Genomic DNA, 11,444 nt, shown 5'->3' with positions numbered 1-11,444 from the left:
TGGGTTACTCTGGCTTCTAACGGCTGGTTTTCTGTATGATGTTTTGTTTCAGCTCGATGCTCAATGAATGGGCACTTGTCTGTAGTGGATAAACAGAACAAGTGCTTTGTTAGGGCAGTCAGTCAGGCTTTGTTGAGGATTCCATGTTGCATGCTCCCCTTGAAAGCATAAAGGTGGAAAGATAAACAAACACGTTGGTGTTCAAGCAAACAGTACACACACACACACACATAAAACACCTGACCCATTTTTTTTTTTAGATCTGATGTTTTTCTTTGTGAAGAGACTCATCAAGTCCAGTTTATAGACCGAGATCTGGCTGCAGTGTGAAAATCACTGTCCACAGGGGACTTGCAGGTCTGTCAAAATCAGGATTTTTACGTTTTTAAAGCTAAAGAAATGATTATGTAACTTTGCAGCTGCTCCATAGACAACTGGTATTTGGTTTTACACCAACACAAATAATACGATTTGTGAAAAATATGTATACATATATTTTTTTAAAGATGTAATATGCTAATTAGCATTTAATTGATCTTTAGCTAAAGGAAAGAATCCAACAGAGAATCATGAGGTTGGTGGTGCAATAAAAAACAAAAACTGGACAAACAAAATGTAAAAATTTATATTAGCATCACTGTATAGTTAACAGAGACAAAATTCTATACTATAACTAGGCCTATAATTAATTTGATTGCACAAATGTGATGGACCAAAATGTTTCATTAAAGTTGCAATGAAATGGAAATATTGACAGTACATTATCATGCTTTTATTCATCGATTGTTGACTGGATTTTGTGTGGCCATTGCATTTAAAAATCAGATCTGAATGTGAGCTTGTAGTGTATTGTAGGAAAGAGGAGGGGTTTAATTAGCCTAATAATTAGACATATATCAACAGAGAAGTCAACTGGACGATCGAGTTATGATATTTTGATTAAACATTTTGAGGTAAAAAAAACAAAACAAATTAATGCTGTTCAGTTGCTTTGTCACAATCTGTATTGTTAAAAGCGCTATATAAATAAAGGTGACTTGACTTGACAAATTAAAGTTCAAAATAAAACATATGCATGGATGAACATGAAAACTCTCTCCTCATTTAAAGGTCAAAGTTAATGGAAATTCATTCCATGAATTAATTTAGAGAGGACTTTTATCAAATAGAGAAGATGACTCAACAAATAAAGTTGAAAAAAAAATAGTTTACTAAAATTAAGGATTGGTTTGTTGTCCTCAACATATTCTTAGAGGCTTTCAAGACTATCCAGCAGATACATTCTTGCAAACATTTAAGTTTGCAAGATATAACTAAGGATAGTCAAGATCAATTAATACACACACACACACACACACACACGCGCGCTAACGTTCAAAAGTTTGAAGTCAGTAAGATTTGTTTTAAAAGACGTCTCTTAGTTTCACTGCATTTATTTGATCAAAAATAAAGTAAAACAGTACAGTAACCTTGTGAAATATTATTACAATTTAAAATATCTGTTTTATATATTAATATATTTTAAAATATTATTTATTATTGTAATGGCAAAGCTGAATTTTCAGCAGCTATTACTCTAGTCTTCACGATCCTTCAGAAATTATTCTAACATGCTGAATTAGTGCTCAAGAAACATTTCATTTTATTATTATTAGAATTATGTTGAAAACAATGCTGCATTATATTTTTGTGGAAGCCATCATACATTTTTTAAAATTCTTTGATGAATAGAAAGTTCCAAAGAACAGCATTTGTGAAATGCATTTATGAAAATCCAAAATCTTTTGTAACATTATAAATGTCTTTACTTTTGATCAATTTAATGGATCCTTTCTGAATAAAAGTTTAATTTCTTAAAAAAAAAAATACTAAGCACAAACTTTTGAATGGCAGTGTACACACACAAGCAGTCAAACACACATACAAAGCCTTACTAACATTTAACATATGAAGCGCTCACAAAATACAAAGAATATAGCACAAAAATCAGCTATGAAAAACTTTGAATCTAATCCTTCTTAAATCCAGATTGTCTGAAAGCTTCTGGCTTAGTCTTGCTCATGAAGGGTTTTAAAAAGTGTAAGAGAAGGGAAAGAATTAAAGGAAAATATGAAAGGCAAAATTGTAGGGCCATGTCTGCTGGTTTGATGACATAATATAAAACTAAACTCACCAACTGGAACACAGTGAAACAGAAGTATTAAAAAGTTGAGCAGAACAGGGAATTGCAGGTGAATTTCAGCTTTAATATCACAGTTATTCAGTATGATTCAGCATCATTTGAACTGCTACCCGCTCAGGATACTCTATATCTTTCCTAGACTGCAATTAACGGCCGATGAATTTTCTCAATTCGTCTTAGCAGCTAATGATGCTCATTTATATATTAGCTAATCCGTGGAAATGAATTTTTAAATGCAATTTTAATTACAGTTAAAATACTCAGACGAACAAACCACCAGAGGTGACTTAACTGAATTCAGCGTGAAGGAGACACAGATCATTCATAAATGTATGTGACGAGTGTGAGGTGTGAGGGATTTCTTGGAGCCACAAATAATAACAAGCTCAATTATTCTAAAGAAAGAATGACTAGAATGATGGATTGATGAAATTTATCTGAAGGAAGGAGACATTATTAGAGGACAGTGCTCTCTGTGTGAGTGTAGTGTTGCAACAGTGTAAATCGTACAGCAAGTGCATGCTACACCCTGAGACAGACCTAGTTATCGATTCATCACAACACTAGAGAGAGAGCAAGAAAGGAGGAATTATACAACATAATGGGGCAGCAAAGAGTAGTATCCCAGTCTCAGAGGGACTTTTATTTATACAAATAGTAGGAGTGTGGGTGTTGTGCATGAGTCTGAAAGAGAAACAGAGCATGACAAAATACCTAGCAAATTGAAGGAGAGAAAAGGGGAGGACAGATCAATAGTAATCAAGCACGTGACTGAAAGTTGAAAGGGCAAAGTAGAAGCACTCACAGGATGTTTAGCAGACAGTCTGTCACTCACTGTACTTGTCTGATTCCATGTGGAAGAAATGAATGTCTGAGAAACAGAGGGGGGGGGAAAAAGCACAATATTTACTAAACAACGACTTTTTATAATGACTAAATCTATTAACTGTGGCAGCTTATGTCATTTATTTATAAAGAACAAAAAAAACGAAATAAATAAATGGAAAACATTGGATAAAAAGAGAAAATATTTAAACAATAACATATTAAATATAAAATTACTATAATAAAAATACACAGTATACTGTAAGTTGGACAAACGATATGCAACAGCACAATAAATAAAGGCATGTTTTAAATAAAAATGTTGTGTTAAAACTGTTCTTTTTTTGCACAAACACAGCTACAGTTATGAATAAAATAATATTTCATTGAAAAGAGCACAGAAACATTGTCAAAATAATGAATCAAATGTGACATCTTTTTTTACTGCCACCTAGTATGCATGGTTTGATTTCTAAAATTCTGTATGTCGAAAGTCTCACCTTGCTCATACAAGACAAAATGCCATCCACAAATGCAGTCTTGATTTTGTGAATCTGTCTGTATTTAAGTATGATTGTGGGCAGTGGATGCAGCTTCTGTAGTTGTAATAGCTAAAATAGAATGCAAAAAAAGCCAAAAAACAAAGCAGATACACTCCACTTTTAATTTTAGTTAAAGAATAAGAGGTTATGAGTTAAAAAAGAAATCTTTGGTAGCCTATGAATCATTTAATTTATCCTGCTTATCTACAATTTAAATAATGTGTAACAGGTAAGCTGAGAAATTAGATATATTTCAAACTTTTAAAATTACACTGCATTATGGTTGGTGCTGACAATAATTCAATATAAACAATAACATCCATGGGACCATCTCATGTTCATTTGCACATATAGGGACATTAAACGTGTACTCACTTCTGTTTCTGATGTGGACTGCTGTTTTTTTAAGCTTCCTATTCTCACAAAGTTCATGTAAGCGCAGCTTCTTAAACAAGATCTGAAAAGAAGAGAGGTTTGTAATACATATTTATAATTACACTTAACTATCAACATGTTAGTGACAGAACAAAACCAATAGACAACATTTTAGGGCATCATAGGGCATCTATGATTATGCTCAGAAATAGTGTCAAGGCAGACAGCAAGCAAAGTTTCAAAAGCCATTCAAAAACACTGACCAGTCTGAGCTGAGCACTGCTGGAAACCAAAAAACTTTTGACCTGCAGCCTTGTGAGCCTCCTGCAAACTGCTTCAGCTTAGACTGAGAGAGAAAGAGCGCTTGCGAGAGAGACCCTAGTTAGAAGGGAGCTGCTGCACACATTCAGACATTTTCAAATACAGAAGATATAGTAACCCCCCCCCCAGAGAATAATCCAGTAGTGTTTAATTTATTCTACTCAAATTCAATTATAGAAAAGGGGCAAATGTGAAGGGTGCAGGAGTTTATGAAATAAATATGCACAAAGCACAAGAGAAACCAATATATGTATATGGATATAAAATACATGTACACTCGTGAGAGAGAAGGAAAGAGATATGAGAGGAGATGTTAATGTTCTTTTTGAGAAAGCAGATGCCAGCAGTGGTAGATCTGGTCATTAATATAAACTACACACAATATACCGTCGATTCCCCCTTAGGGAAAATAGACCTGAGAAAATCACTATTTATAGCTGTTCATAGAATCACACACTATTACCCCCAGCAATTCTGAAGTATTTTTCAAGGCCTCCTTGTCCACATGCATTTTATAGCTTTCCATTGCTGAGAGAGAGAAAGAGGGAACAATGTTAATGCAGCAAGTCAAAATTATTGGCTTTATTGTAAATGCATGACCAAATCTAATTCATTAGACAGTGATATATGGCTCTCTTCTTAAATAGCATTTTATTTCAGACTGTGATAGTAAATTTAAAGATATAAAGAATGAATATGCTGCACTGAAAATTTACTCAATAGATTACATGACTAAAGAATTAGATACATTTAATTCCAGTATCATTCCAGTGCCTCACACACAAATTACATGATTAAAAAGAAACTGCATGTGACTGCATCTGAAACAAAATTCAGATAGTGTCATTTGTGGCAATTTCAAAATTTCGCAATAAACATATACATGTTTGGCAACACACCGATGGAAAAAAGCCTGTGATATACAGTCAAAAAGAAATTTAGAACCGTTTCAACTAAAAATGGAAATAAACTTATGATTATACCAGGAAATGAATAGATCAGTGAAATGCAGTATGATGAGTTAAATTGGTCACTTTTTTTAATCTCTACAATCTGTTTGCTCAGACCTGCCAGAATTGGAATCATCTTTTGTTCTACGGCAGAATAGAGCTGCCACAGCCCCTGAGTCTGTATAGACAAAGAGACGGAAAATTGAGAGCATGAGAAAAAACTGAGAAACAGTGTACATTATGCTTTATTTAGAAAATATTAATTTTAAATTACCTGAAGCTTGTTATGCAGTTCCATCATTAGATTGTATAGGAGAGACAAGTTTGAGATCACTTGAGTCACCTGATAAAGCAGTAAAGAGAGGGACAAAGCCACTGTAAAAGTATAATTTCTAAGTCAAAAATTAGACACTTTTTCTGATCACCACGTGTTGAATCAGGTGTGTATATCTGACCTTAGCTTGCCCAAGCACAGGCTGCAGTGATGTAACTGGATGTGTGTAGTGCTTGGAAAGCAGGGTCTGAAAGCAGGATGCAGAGTCGGAAGGATCTAACAACCATGGCGTAATCTGAGGATCCATCACTTCACACCCCAACACTGCATAAAAAAAACCACATTACCAGTGTTTTCACATTTTAACACTTAGATGCAAGCCTATATTTGATGGTAATGTCTATATTTAAACAGTATTTCCCTCTTTTGGGAATATATGACTTTAAGCATGAATTTAAGATCGTCTTGTGGGCTTTAATAAAAGCAGGACCATTTGACTTATAAGTTTATACTATATAAGTCTATACGAATTAACAAGAAAAATATCACAAATTTACTTGTTTAATCAATGACTTAGAAACAGCAAATAGAATATTTATGTTAGAATATAGTATATCATTTTCACATTTTTCAAATCAACTTTTTGCAGTTTTAATTTAATTATTAGATCTAAACTATTGTTTATTTCCTGTAAAAAAAAAGAAAGATGATTTTTTTTAATGTGGTAGACTTTTGAATCCTACTCTATATAACATGGTAACTGTTTAAATAGTCAGAGATAAAGGAACTTTATGAATGCGCCACCTTGTTTCCAGCTCAAGTCTTTGCTGAAATGTTTCAGTGCTGTGCGAAGCAGGTCTTTAGCTTTAAAGCACACAAACGGCTTTGTGTCACAGAATCTCTCTAAGGACACACAGACATACAGATACACAGAAAAACACACTAAACACAACCTACAGCAACCACAAATGTGCTCACCTACATACAATTTCACATTACATCTGTAACAGTATCCCTTTAAGGAAAAACGAATAATGAATGCTACTAGCCATCTGTGACAGAAAAACAGCAAGGACACAATGAAAAGTAGTTAAACGCAAATACCCCTCTGTCTCTTTCTCGTTTCCTCTCCAAATACAAACATACCTGGAAAAGACATCCTGCTTTTGTGTCAAGTCTTGTTGGGCCCAGGCTGGTGCCTGCTCTAGTCTAAAGTACAGCACCCTCTCTGACGGTCTGTCCTGTGGTCCCTCTGAATCCAAATTCCTCTTCAGCAGAACCAGCAGGCCACACACTGCAGGGCACAGCCTCTTTAGGAGAGACATTGAATATATCCAGCCATTAATCCTCACATTCAGTACCACTCGTACAACATTCAGTATGGCTGCATAATTTGCAGCAAATCTATCGTAAGAATTTTTTTTTTTTTAAATAAGTCTCATGCTTACCCAGGTTGCATTTATTTGATTAGAAATACAGCAAAACTGTAATATTGTGAAAAATTTTATTACAATTAAAATAATTATTTTCTATTTGAACATATTTTAAAATGTAATTAATTCCTGTGATGGTGAATTTTCAGCAGCCATTACCCTTCAGTGTCACATGATCCTTTCAGAAATCATTCTAATATGCTGATTTGATGTTAATTTTCAACAACGTTGAAAAGTTATTATTAATTTAATTCGTGTTTTTCATGGAAACTGTGATACATTTTTTTCAGGAATATTTGGTAAACAGAATGTTCTAATTATTAAAAATAGAACTATTTTGTAACTATTTTTGATCAACTTAATGCACCCCACTGAGCCCAAACTTATGAACAGTAGTGTAGATCTACCAAAATTTGTAGTAAAACCAAAGCTTAATAGTTTAGCTCGATGAATATCATCTAGTGACTCTGTAGTCACACCTGCTCTGGGTCCAGTTGTATGGGGCCGTCTTGGTATACCATGGTAACAACAAATGCATTCACTTTTCCAGCCTCCTCAAACAAACACTCTCTCTCCTCTTGTGAGAGACGGCCTGTGTCACACAGTCTGGGGTCAGAGGTCAAACTAAAGGCCCCTCTAGTGGTTGCTGTTGTTACATCATCTTTTCTGTCTGCTTCTGAAGGCATTTCATAGCTTTGTTTGGATCCTGACAGACATGGATCAGAGAGCTAGGTTTGGAGCGATTTGGTTTATTGCATCCTTGACTCTTTAATTCTTTCTGGGGTCTGAGAGGATGTCTCTGCCTCTTGATGTCAGGCTGTGGAGGTTTTAGTTTTAGGAGCTTTATTGAGCCCTTTACTTTTGCCTTGTGGAAGAGCTGTGAGGGGAACCTCAGGGCTCTGAGAGTCTTTTTGCACAACTCCTGTGATGAAGTGATCTTAGGAGCTTCTTGTGTCGATCCAGAGGATTCCCATTTCCCTGTATGCTTTGGAAATTATTTCATCTCACCAGCCTGTGTGAGTTAAAAAACGCAAGTAGAGTTAAAGAAGAGGACTTTTGAGTTCAAATTAGCTCTAATTCACATAATATATTTAAATATTTAAACATAATTCAAATAAAGCCAATTTCATAACTTCAAAAAGCTTAAATCAGCACCAGTGGCAGACAAATCAGCTTAAAACAAAAAGCTTCAGTCAGAGATTATGTACACACAGTTCCCAGGCTGTCACTACTAAAGCTCTCTAAAGCAGTTTTCAGGCTGATGATGCACCCACACTTTTACCACTGCTAGGACAAGACTTCATCTGGTACTTCTCAACCTCTGAACGACCCCTGGGATTCTTTACATAACAGACATCTGCAGTAAGAGACTTCCATTATTCATTAATAGGCTGTTTCACCTCGAAAGGAGTTCAAATAAAACTACACCAAGCATTCAAGGTCAAAACATTCTTGCACACTAGATAACTGATCGACAGATAACTGAGGCTTTTTTATGTTCATGCTGTTCTTAGAACATCTAGAATTTAGTGTTCTTTGTCTAGATAAGTCTGTAAGCAGGTGAAAGGATGCTGTCCTTTGAATTGTATGTGTGTGTGCTTAGTACATTGTCAGTACTTGTTCTCCTCATCACTCTGATGCTCTGTACTTTAGAACCCTGGGGAAGTTTTGTGTTTTTTCTTCTCTGGACAAAGAAAACTTAATTTTTTTTACACAAATGCAGACTGATGCTTCATCTTCATTCCCACAATGTAATGTAATGCTGTTAATAACACCACTCTGAGCCATCTGAGTACAGAGACACACTCACAACTGATCCCTTAAAGATCACTTTTTACCTGTGCTGTATTTTCTTACCAACAGTTTCACACAGAATACACCTTGTAGAAGAAAAGTTATTTGCAGCTTAAAAAGGTCAGGATGCTTAAATTTTTTTTTTACTGAAATGACAAAAAAGAAAAAAAAGAAAAACAGCAAGCAGAAACTGAAATTATAGGCTTAAAGACATGTCAGAGCTGTGTAGTAGTTAGTGCTTCCCAGTCCTATTTCTTCCTCTCCAACATCTCTTAACCATAGTGTTAGCAAAAGTCAAACGTCTAAAAAATTTGATTAAATTAATAAAATCAAAGTGGAATAAATAAGATCAATGTTGGGATCCGAAAAATTAGACAAAAACATCTCTGAAGACATAAGGCATCCAGGACTGAGTCAGTACATTACCTGAGAGTGGGGCCGGATGCTGTGCTGCACTCCACCACTGGTGGGGTGTACTGTGGACTCCGCCTTAACATCTCTCTCTCCAAAAGGCATCAGGATTGTATTCTCATCTGGCTGGGGAGAACCTGGATGATAAGAAGAGTGAATAGTGTCTCAGCATTGTGACTGGCATGTGGATGCATGTGTGTCATCAAACCTTACCAAGCTTATTTCTGCCTAAATGGTACTGTCTATTTGTTGTATCATTAGCTTGTACCTGACATGTCCTGCTGTGTGCTATATGCCATCTAAAACCATTTTAAACGGCATTTTGTAAATTATGAATAATTATCTTGATATGACTTGGTTGGTTTAACAAAGAACTGGTTTACAAGAACAAACTGTTTGCAAATCAGACATTATAAGCCTAGGTAAACAAAAACATCTCTGAAGACATAAGGCATCCAGGACTGAGTCAGTACATTACCTGAGAGTGGGGCCGGATGCTGTGCTGCACTCCACCACTGGTGGGGTGTACTGTGGACTCCGCCTTAACATCTCTCTCTCCAAAAGGCATCAGGATTGTATTCTCATCTGGCTGGGGAGAACCTGGATGATAAGAAGAGTGAATAGTGTCTCAGCATTGTGACTGGCATGTGGATGCATGTGTGTCATCAAACCTTACCAAGCTTATTTCTGCCTAAAGGGTACTGTCTATTTGTTGTATCATTAGCTTGTACCTGACATGTCCTGCTGTGTGCTATATGCCATCTAAAACCATTTTAAACGGCATTTTGTAAATTATTAATAATTATCTTGATATGACTTGGTTGGTTTAACAAAGAACTGGTTTACAAGAACAAACTGTTTGCAAATCAGACATTATAAGCCTAGGTAAAGCAGACACACTGGGAGAACGTCTTGCATGAGAAATCATGTGACATTTGGTAGGGCTGCAATACAAAGACTTTTTTAAAATATGTATTTGTACTGTCTAGCAGTCCATCAAGCACTGTACTTACTAGTTCTGCTCTTGGTAATCTCTCTTCTTTCAGAGCCACTGTCTTCTTTTTCCTTCACTGAGTCCAGTATTTCACCTGACCTAACAGTTGTGTCTTGCACACATTCAAGGACAGAGATGCGGACTAATCTATGTACTGTTCTTAAACAGCATTTTTAAAACGTCAAAAAGTCAAATGCACAATTACTTTATTTTTAGTTACAGAAATAATGTATAAATTATCGTTGGCTCAACATATGTGCTGTGTAAAAAGTATCATTTCTAGGTATTACTCACCTGCTTTTCCCTGCACACAAATTTTGATTTGTGTCATCTGCCCTCCTGCCGAGACAGGCTGAACCCTCTACCAGATGAGGTTGTAATTGTTAATAAATTAAAGATTTCCTCAGACAGAAATACATTTAGACAGTTTTTAACACCTGTTTGAGAACTAGTCTATCAAAGTCACCAAGCCTAGCTCAAAAGTTTAAACATGCGTGTTAATAACCAATAAAATGCATAGCCAATAAAATAACTAACCTCAAGTTAATAATACTGTTAGAATGTTCTGTTTCTGACTCACTGGCTTTGTTTCTGTCTGTTCTGTGCACATACTGGACCCGAAGGGCAGCTATGACGCTCTGCGCAGCTGCAGAGAGAGGTGCTGCGTTCAGACTGCTGCAAAGGTAGCTCTCCATCTCATTTGCTGATCACCTAGTCTGTCTTGACACACATGCAGAAAAAATAGCAGTGCAATCTAAGCAGAAGGTGCTAGATTCAAATCTGACATCAAAGGGAGCAAACGTGCACATGCATCACAACAATTGGCTGCTGTCATACTCTTCCACCACACAATATTTGAGTGGAAATCTATTGTTCCAATGTCTGTCAGTCAACTCAGATCTATAAAAAGATAATTCACGCAGGGCAGGACTTAGGGGGACGGGGGCCCCTCTGTTTGGGCCCTATACCTACACTACAAATGCCCTCAAATAGAACATCATTATGGAGTAACACAAAATACACAAACATATGCTCTGAGGTTCATAAATAGTACAATTAATATGCAACATGTCTAGGCTATAGTCAAAGTTTAAATGTAATATTAAATATTCATTATAATAAAATAAACAGGATGTGTTCTCAGTTGAGAGATCAAAACCCTGAAATAACTTTGAGCAAAAAAAAAAAAAAAGCCAGAGATGTTGGCTTATTAGTATTATAAAAGTTATTGTCATATCTGTGTCCTCTTATTTCATGTTCTTATTGAATCAATCAATTCAATCGAATAAAAAGACATGCTGGCTATAAACAATCAAATGAAATCACTATCAACTAAATTCATA

General features: G+C 35.6%; 1 pseudogene; it reads right to left on the bottom strand.

Moving 5' to 3' along the window:
* The window catches only part of LOC107588205 (DNA polymerase nu-like), a 37,736-nt pseudogene extending 26,940 nt beyond the window's left edge, over positions 1–10,796 (bottom strand).
* Positions 10,797–11,444: the final 648 nt, after the last annotated feature.

The sequence above is a fragment of the Sinocyclocheilus grahami genome, unplaced genomic scaffold (genome assembly GCF_001515645.1).
Source record: "Sinocyclocheilus grahami isolate Dianchi unplaced genomic scaffold, SAMN03320097.WGS_v1.1 scaffold99.1, whole genome shotgun sequence".
Classification (NCBI taxonomy): Eukaryota; Metazoa; Chordata; class Actinopteri; order Cypriniformes; family Cyprinidae; genus Sinocyclocheilus; species Sinocyclocheilus grahami.
Note: the sequence above shows the minus strand (reverse complement) of the source record. Positions and strands in the feature narration are given on the sequence as shown.